This window comes from Pipistrellus kuhlii, unplaced genomic scaffold, assembly GCF_014108245.1.
Source record: "Pipistrellus kuhlii isolate mPipKuh1 unplaced genomic scaffold, mPipKuh1.p scaffold_m20_p_4, whole genome shotgun sequence".
Classification (NCBI taxonomy): Eukaryota; Metazoa; Chordata; class Mammalia; order Chiroptera; family Vespertilionidae; genus Pipistrellus; species Pipistrellus kuhlii.
This window is the reverse complement of record NW_023425540.1, coordinates 90,915,235-90,925,058: the sequence shown is the minus strand read 5'-3', so window position 1 is coordinate 90,925,058 and position 9,824 is coordinate 90,915,235. Positions and strand designations below refer to the sequence as shown.

The 9,824-nt window shown below is 43.9% G+C and overlaps 1 pseudogene; it reads left to right on the top strand.

Annotated features, from left to right (window-relative positions):
• Positions 1 to 8,610: 8,610 nt before the first annotated feature.
• Positions 8,611 to 9,158, top strand: LOC118702704 (annotated as a pseudogene).
• Positions 9,159 to 9,824: the final 666 nt, after the last annotated feature.

Here is a 9,824-nt window from a genome sequence, read left to right as displayed (position 1 = left end):
GGCCGCCCCTGCGGGTGCCCCGCCCCGCCCCGCCTGCGCCTGCGCAGTGCCTGGCTCGCCGGGCCGCGGCCAGCAGGGGGCGCACACGTCTCGCCCGGCAAAGTTTCGGACCCCCAGCAGGTTATCCCTGGGGGCTGCGAAGCCGCTGAAGGAGTCAGTGCCGAAACCTTGACCTTCCGTTGGCTTCCTTCCACTGCCCCTTCAGCACTGTCTTTTGTTGGATGCGGTGCCCCTTCTCCTCACGGACCTCTAGCTCGGCCGGCCTCACCCTTTTGGTGGGCGAGCTCGTCTTTTGGGGTCGGGGACCCTGTTCGGCCCGGTACTGGCGGCTGCTGGGGCGGGTGAGGCCCTGGGATGGCCAGGAACTTTCTGGAAAACGGCCGTAGGTGGTCGGCAGGAAGGCCGGCATCCCGGGATGTGACCACGGTGACGGCGCAGTTCAAAAGGGTGGGGAGGTGCCGAAACCGGTTTGGCTCAGTGGATAGAGCGTCGGTCTGCGGACTGAAAGGTCCGGGGTTCGATTCTGGTCAAGGGCTGCGGGCACATCCCTGGTAGGGAATGTGCAAGAGGCAGCTGGTCGATGTTACTCTCTCATCGACGTTTCTAGTTGTCTCTGTAAAAAATCAATAAAATAAAAAATAAAAAAAGGTGGGGAGGCCAGGGGGTCCCGAGGTTGGGTCGGAATCACCTCGGGCAGGGGAGTCCAGGTTGGGGTACCAAGGCCATGTTGGGGTCCCCTTGGGCGAGGAGGATTCCGAAGCTAGACTGGGGAGGAGAGTACTGGGTGGGGCTGGACTGAAGGGGAGCGAGGGGGGTGGGAGTCACGTGGGAACGATGGGGTCCCGAGGCAGGACCAGGGGCCAACTGTGAGGAAGGGTCGCTGGACGAGGGCAAGGTCGCCTGGGGCTGAGGAGGTTCCGGGGCCTGCATGGGTCACGGGCCTGGAGGGTCTCTGGCGGGTCTCTGGCGGGGGTGGGGCCGGCGAGGGCGGCCTGGGCTGGAGTGTGGACGGCAGGGCCAACTGTCACCAGGGCCTGGCCCTCCAGGGTCTGGGTCTCCAGGACTCAGGGTCCTCTGGCGATTCCCCCCCCCCCCCCCCCCGCCCTCACCCCACCCCCGCGGGGACATCGCAGGTGGGCTGCTCGGCCCGTCTTCCCTTCTGGCCTCGGGCAGTTCCTAGGAGCGACTGCTGGGCCACACCTGGCAGGCCAGCTCCTGGGGCGCCGCCTGCTGGTCAGCTGGCTCCTGTCTCTGCTCCCAGCAGCCTCAGGATGACAGTGAACCGCAATGACCTAAGTCAGGTTTATTCTCCCGAAGACTCCCTATGTGTTAGTGATTGTCTCCATGCCTCACTTGATTATTTTCTTTAAAAAAAAAAATTAAAAAAATTTTTGTTGATAGTATTACATATGTCTGCCATCCCCCTTTATTCCTTCCCTCCCCCATTTGATTCTCTTCATAGCACCTGTCATTATCTCAAGTGGTATTCACTTATTTGTTTGCTTTTCTTCCCTCTATCTCCCTTACTGGAAGGTGGTCTCCATAAGGAAAGGCATTTTGTCTAGTTGATGGCTATATCTAGAATGCCTGGCACAGAGGAGGCACTTGGTAAATATATGTTGAATGAAAAAGTCACAAAAACCTGGTTTTAAATCTTAATCTGACCCCTTTACTAGTAGGCATATCATTTTACCTATCTGAATCTCAATTTCTAATAAAACAATAATAGTAATAATACCAAACTCAATGGTATTTTTTTTTTTAAAAATGTGTAAGTGCTTATTACAATGCCTAGCCTGTGAATGCCAAATAAATGGTAGTATAGCCCTAACTGGTTTGGCTCAGTGAATAGAGCATCGCCCTGTGGACTGAAGGGTCCCAGGTTCGATTCCGGTCAGGGGCATGTGCCTTGGTTGCAGGCACATCCCCAGTGGGGGTTGTGCAAGAGGCAGCTGATTGATGTTTCTCATCAATGTTTCTAGCTCTGTCCCTCTCCCTTCCTCTCTGTAAAAAAAATCAATAAAATATATATATTTTTAAAATGGCAGTATATTGTGAGTACAACTAGAGACTTATATAGCCTGCTCTTGATAATGAGCATACGGGGTGGGGGAACCCACACAAATGAATGCAGTTATGGGATAGGTAGGGCAGTGGATTATTATTGTGCTGTAAACATCTTACTAGTAAAAACTATCTCTCCCCATCAGTCCTCGCAGACTGCACCCCCTCTTCCCAACCAAAGTGTCTATCAGAAAACTCTATGAACCTGTCTGGCTGGTCCTTCTCTTTACTCTGCCTCTTCCTCACTCAATTTTTTTTTTTCTTTCAAGAACCAAACTCTGCCATTTCCAATTTCGATTGGTCACACCTTGCAGTTACTTTCCAGTCCTTTCTAAATCTGATCCTGGGTCTGCATCACCAAATCCAGAGTTGACTGACACAGAATTTCCCCTGGATGGAAGGTGAGAGTGGGGGTACTGGAAGAAGAATGACCACACAGATCAAGATAGACAATTGCAAAGAGTAGTAATTTTATATCTTTGCCCTTAATCACGTCAGGGTGCTTGCTATTGTAATTATTATTTTTTTTTTTCTTTCTGGACCAACAGTTCTTTTGAGACCCAATTTCAATGTCAAACAGTTCCTTATGTGTACATGTCAGCAATGATATTTCAGTTCTGGATAGTGGACAAATGGTGGTAATGCAGGTCCGACCCTCTCTGGTTTGGTCCTGGGCAACCTACAGTGATGCACAGCTGCTGTCTGCTACCGTAGTATGGCAAGGCGACGTCAGTGTCTTCCATCTCTGGACTGCTTCTTTTCTGTCTTCATGGCTGTAATTATTATTAATTATCATAATCATGATCGGGAGGGTGTAAAGGTCACTGGCAAAGCAAGATTGTTATGTGCAAAGAGTTCAGGATCTGGACTCCTGTTCAGAAACAACTGCCCACAAAGGGCTGGACACTTTTGGTGTTCCACAACAATCAAAACGTAATCAAATTTCTGCTTAGAGCTACTATTGAAAAAACGAAGCCAAATCTAGATGCTCCATCTAGTCTTTTCCCTCTACACGGAAGCCCAGGTTAGGGTCATAATTTGTTCAAAGTCACACCTTACAGGTGAGACTGGAACCCAGTGTTCATGTTCCTGGGCTTGTTCACACTTTCTGGTATGTAAATTACTCACATTCCTATATCACGAATATATGCTGAGGAATTACACGGCACACTCCTTGGGGTTGCCATGGCAAAGGCATTTCTCCACCTGGATAACAAAAGTTAAAGTGGATGGTGGCACATAAATTTAATGGCTTTACAAAAGGCAATAAACCCTGTTGTTACAATAGTTGTCAGACATTTATAGATCTATACATGTCCACACTATATGCCTTTTTAAATGAAACCAATATGTCATCTCCTATTTCTTTTGCAGGAACACAAATACTATCTACCTATCTATCCCAATATATGTTTGTTTGTTTTTGGTTCAGAAGTGTCCAAGTTACCGGTATTCAATGCACAGTTTTAGAAAGGGCTCCTCTGATTGTTTCCATAGTAACAGTGATATAATTGGGGGTTAAATTTTAAATCAATGGCTGTACACTTACTCCTTCATGCTGTGATTGAGAGGCATCATATTGTAGTGGCTAAATCCCGTTATTGAATCTGACCACACAGCCTCAACTTGAATCTTAAATCTTAATGTCTTACTTAGCCATTATGTGCCTTGGTTTCCTTGTGTAAAATGGGCATCATATAGTGCCCACTTCATAGGGGGGTTGTGAAGATTCAATGCATCAAAAGATTTAAAATACTTTAAAAAGTGCGTGGCACTTAGCAAGAGCCCAGTTTCCAGTCTTGGGGAGATAGTGAGTAAAGCCTTCTATAATCATTTGTGTATAAGTTCTCATGTAAAAATAAATTTTTTTACATTTGAAAATAAAAGTTATCACTTTTCTCAGGTAAAAACGTCGGGATGAGATTGTTGAATGGTATGGAAGTATATGTTTAGCAATATAAGAAACTGCCAAAATATTTTCCCAAGTAGCTGTACCATTTTGCATTGTCACTGCCAATATACTAGTATTACAGTTCCAGTTGCTGTGTATCTTTGTCAGTAAAGATCGGCCATTCTAGTAGCTATGTTGTAGTATTTTATTGAGATTTAAGTTTGTGTTTTTCTTATGACTAACATCTTTTCATAGTCTTATTTGCCAACCATGTATTCTTTTTGGTGAAACATCTTAAATTTTTCTTTTAGTTCATTAAAAAAATTGAGTTGTTTTCTTACTTTGAGTTTTGAGGGCTTTATACATCTGGATACGGCTCCTTTGTCAAATGGTGCTTTGCAAATATTTTCTTCCAGTCTGTGGCTTTTCTTTTTATTCTATTAAGTCTTTAGCAGAGAAAAGTTTTTAACTTTGATGAAGTCCAACTATAATTTTTTATGCCTTTGATAACATAGCTAAGAAATCTTTGTTTAATCCAAGGTCACAGAGATGTTCTATATTTTTTTCTAGAAATTTAATAGTTTGATTTTGCATTGAGTTCTATGCTCTGTTTTGAATTAATTTCATGTAATAGATTGAGTTATAGATCAAAGTGGGTTGTTGTTGTTGTTGTTTTTTATCATTCATGGATTTCAGTTGTTCCACCACCATTTTTTTAAAAGGCTATCTTTTCCCATTCAGTTGCACCTTTGTTAAAAATTGACTATATTTGTGCTGGAACCGGTTTTGCTCAGTGGATAGGGCGTCGATCTGTGGACTGAAGGGTTCCAGGTTCGATTCCAGTCAAGGTCATGTACTTTGGTTGCGGGCACATCCCCAGTAGGGGGCGTGCAGGAGGCAGCTGATCAATGTTTCTAGCTCTCTATCCCTCTCTCTTCCTCTCTGTAAAAAAAAATCAATAAAATATATTAAAAAAATAATAAAATAAAATAAAAATTGACTATATTTGTGTAGGTCTATTTCTGAATTCTCTTTTCTGCTCCATTGATTTGTGTATCTTTGATCTAATTTTAGCCCAGGGTTGGCAAATTTCCTATAAAGGGCAAACTTTTTCTGTAAAGGGCAAAATTTTAGGCTTTGCATGTCAACAGGCAAAATTGAGGATATCATATAGGTACTTGTTATATAAGAGACAAAGTTTTCACAGAATTTTTATTAGTAAAATTCAATATAACAGGGAGGGGTGAGAATGGGATAGAGGAGGTCAATGGGGGGGAAATAAAACATACTTTCAACAATAAAGATTCCGTTTTAAAATTCAATATAATAATTGAATACAGTTTTTTGTAATATATATCTAATGAGAAAACTGGAGTTGTTTTATATGAGACAACATATTTGTTAGGTGGGGTTCAAAGTGTTCCCTATCATCAAAATTGATGTTGTAAATATTGTAAATATTCAACTCATAATGCTGATCTATACTGAGATTTTGTGTATTTCACTTTGAAGATATGATATTGATTGAATGTATTTATGGTTTGAAAAGCATTGACAGAATTCTGTTACATTCTTCTCTTTTATATTTGCCTTTTAATAAGTCATTACATTACAAATTAATCACATCCAATTGAAGGTTATGTGGAGGCTCCTTAATTGACCAATTAAATGGATTTTGAGATATGAAAATTTTCTTTGCAATTAAATTAAGGTCTGAAAAAAATAAATGATGCTGGAACAATAATTTGAGCTTGGAATATACATCTGCTGCAAATTTGTGTGGGAATGAAGATTTCACTCCTTGTTTTATCTTTTGACAGCATGGGAGGTGCTTAATGCAGCTTGCTATTGCTTGTGATTTAAACAACATTAGTTGTCATCAAAATGACTGTACCACGGTATGTTTCACATATAAGCACTGTAAAAGCTAACTTCAAAAGCTGTTCAATGTTCAATAATAGTGGCTAACTAATAATAGTTCTTTCAACCATTAAAAGTTGTCAAAATCATTCTTAGTTTATAGGCTATAAAAATTGGGTAGTGGATTTGGCCCATGGGTCAGTTTGCCTGCTTATGCTTCAGCAATACCATATTGTCTTCATTAGTGGAGTTTTAGGAACTCTTGAAGTGAGGTATAGGAGTCCTCCAGTTTTGTTCCTTTTTCAAAATGTTTTGACTTTTCCAGTTCCTTTGCCATTTCATATGGATTTCAGAGTCAGCCTGTTGATACCTACAAAAGATATTGCAGAGCTTCCAGCCAAGAGGGCAGAGCAGGTAAATGCTGTGCTCATCCAAGTGACAGCTACATTGTAGAGCAGCCATCAATGAGAACCACCTGAGGAGTAGCTGAACAGAAGTCCTTTAACTAAGAATATAAAGAAGCCAGGATGAGACTGGAAGGAGGGGAGGACACATGGATTGGTCAGGCCCTACACAGGTGTGGTGAATAAGGATTAGGGGGGATATCTTGGCTGTGACAGTGCCCTCTGATGAGTGAGGGTTCCTAGCCCTCCTCCCCCCCACCCAACTTCCCAGTCTGGGAAGAGAGTTCTCATGGTATCTGGCTGTGAAAACCAGCAATCTGAGTGAGACAAAGGGCTGATGGAGTCCCATGCATTCCTCTGGAGAGGCCCACATAGGAACTCACTTCTCACAAACTTGTTCTCTGTAAGTTCCAGGGAAGGGGCAGCAGCTTGAAAGCACCACAAACATACAGGGAGGAATTGGATTGATTAGCTTCAGGCAAGGGCTGGAGGGGCAGGGATCAGGACAGCTCTCCCAGGGGATGGAAGCCTGGCAGGTGCCATTGTTCCTTTGTTGACCCCTCTCTTCACCCAGCTTACATTTGCAGGCAGGCATCAAATATGAGTTCTCCATTAACCTGAATAATACTGTTGGGCTCACTCTGGTGATTGATTCCCTGAGACCCTGCCTGACCCAACTCATGTGCCCTGTCTGAGCTGCTTCCAGTGGCTTTTCCATATGAACAGCCTGCCTTGGCTCAAGCTACAGGCATTTTTTATTTTTTATTTTTTTAAATATATTTTATTGATTTTTTTACAGAGAGAAAGGGAGAGGGATAGAGAGTAAGGAACATCGATGAGAGAGAAACATCGATCAGCTGCCTCCTGCACACCTCCTACCAGGGATATGCTTGTAACCAAGGTATTATATATGTCCTTGACAGGAATCGAACCTGGGACCCTTCAGCCTGTAGGCCAATGCTCTATCCACTGAGCCAAACTGGTTAGAGCATGCAGACAATTTTTTAAAAATATTTTTTTAATTGATTTCAGAGAGGAAGACAGAGGGAGAGAGAAATAGCAACATCAATGATGAGAGAGAATCGTTGATTGGCTGCCTCCTGCATGCCCTAGCCCCTATCCCCCACCCCCCACCTCCAGATTAAGCCCAAAACTCAGGCATGTGCCCTTGACTGGAATCAAACCTGAGGCCCTTCTATCCACTGAGCAAAGCCAGCTAGGGCATAAAGTTGCAGACTTTCTTAAAATCTCTCAAAAGTCCATAAACCCCAAACAAGCAGTGCTGGCCTTGGTATGCCCTCTACCTCTTGATAAGCAGTCCCAAGCTCAGTACAAGTGGGAACTGGTCTCAATTTGCATTGTAAATTCCATCAGGTGGCACCAAGCCTGGCATAACCCGTGGTCAGTGTTGGCTTGGAGCACAGCTATAGCTAAGTGACCACAAGCTTGGCACAAGGGCGTCTGGCTTCAGCTCACATCATGGTGACCACCAAAGGATTCAAGCCAAATACTAGTGGCAGCTGTCCTCAGTTCAATGCATAGCCTCTCCCAAGCACCTCCAAGGCCAGCATAAATAGCAACCAATCACAAATCACGTTGTAACTCCTACCAAGAAACGAATGGTACAAATGGTGACTGAGCTTGGCCTCCACTCAGATCCCTCCCAGAGGCTCCAGAACTCAACGCATCTGGTGGCCAGTTTCAGACCACATGAGAGCACCACCCAACCAGCTCCACAAACAACACACCTGAAGACAGCTGGTCTGCTGTAGTCACAGCCAGCCCTGATAGTCAGCCTGATGGTCAATCCCACCAACTGATGTGGCAACAGCTGCTAAGGCTCAACGACAATAGAAGGCACACACAACCCACACAAAGGACACCCCTAGAATACCTGGGTCAGGTGATCAAGGAGACTGCACCAATGGGCCTCTCTACTATATGAGGCCACTCGGCCAAGACTGAGAGACAATAGCAGGTCTACCTAATATAATATATAGAAACAAACATACAGTCAGGTAAAATGAAGAGATAAAGAACCATGTCCAGCCAAAACTGGTTTGGCTCAGTGGACAGAGCGTTGGCCTGAGGCCTGAAGGGCCCTGGGTTCGATTCCCGTCAAGGGCATGTACCTTGGTTGCGGGCACATCCCTAGTGGAGGGCATGCAAGAGGCAGCTGATTGATGACTCTCTCTCATTGATGTTTCTAACTATCTCTCTCCCTTCCTCTCTGTAAAAAATCAATACTTTTTTTTTTAAAAGAGAGAACCATGTCCAAATGAAAGAACAGAACAAGATGAGAAAAAGAACTACACAAATGAAAACAAGCAATCTACCACATACAGAGTGTAAAATACTGGTTATAAAGATGTGCAAATAGGCTTTGCAGATGCCGCTACCCCACAGCCGCCCGTGACCAACCATGGTGAACCCAACCGTGTTCTTCGACATCACCATCGATGGCGAGCCCTTGGGCCACGTCTCCTTTGAGCTGTTTGCAGACAAAGTTCCAAAGACAGAAGAGAACTTCCGTGCACTGACAACTGGGGAGAAAGGATTTGATTATAAAGGTTCCTGCTTTCACAGAATTATTCCGGGATTTATGTGCCAGGGTGGTGACTTCACACGCTGTAATGACACAGGCGGCAAGTCCATCTATGGGGAGAAGTTTGCGGACGAGAACTTCATCCTGAAACACACAGGCCCTGGCATCCTGTCCATGGCGAATGCTGGGCCCAACACAAACGGCTCCCAGTTTTTCATCTGCACCGCCAAGACCGAGTGGTTGGATGGCAAGCACGTGGTCTTCGGCCAGGAGAGAAGGCATGGATATTGTGACGGCCATGGAGCGCTTTGGATCCAGGAATGGCAAGACCAGCAAGAAGATCACCATTGCTGACTGTGGACAACTCTAATAAATTTGACTTGTGTTTTATCTTCTCCACCAGACCATGTAGCTCAGGAGAGCACCCCTTCACCCCAATTTGCTTGGAATTTTCCATAATCTATGTGCTCTTGCCAGTTTATTGGGTTCCATCATTTCCTTACTCCCTTCCCAGTCTAGCTGGATTGCAGAGTTAAGTTTATGATTATGAAATAAAAAACTAAGCGGTTAAAAAAAAAAGTGCAAATAGATGAAACAGTGAGAATTTTACCAGAAAGATAGAAAAAGATAGAAACCATAAAAAAAAGAACCAGTCCAAAGTGAAGAATATAATAACTGAAAAAAAGAATACATTAGAAGGCATCAATAGCAGAATTGATGTCACAGAGGATTAAATCAACAATATGGAAGTCAAGGTAGGAGAGAACACCCAATTGGAACAGCAAAAAGAAAAAATAATGTTAAAAAAATGAGGATAGTTTAAGAGACCTCTGGGACAATACTAGTGTACCAACATTCTTTAAAAAACAAACAAAAAACCACACACAAATATATATATATATATATATTTTAAAGAGGAAGGAAGAGGGAGAGGGAGAGGGAGAGGGAGAGGGAGAGAGAGAGAGAGAGAGAGAGAGAGAGAGAGAAATGTCAATAATGAGAGAGAATCATTGATCAGCTGCACGCCCCATACTGGGGATCAAGTCCGCAAACTCAGGCA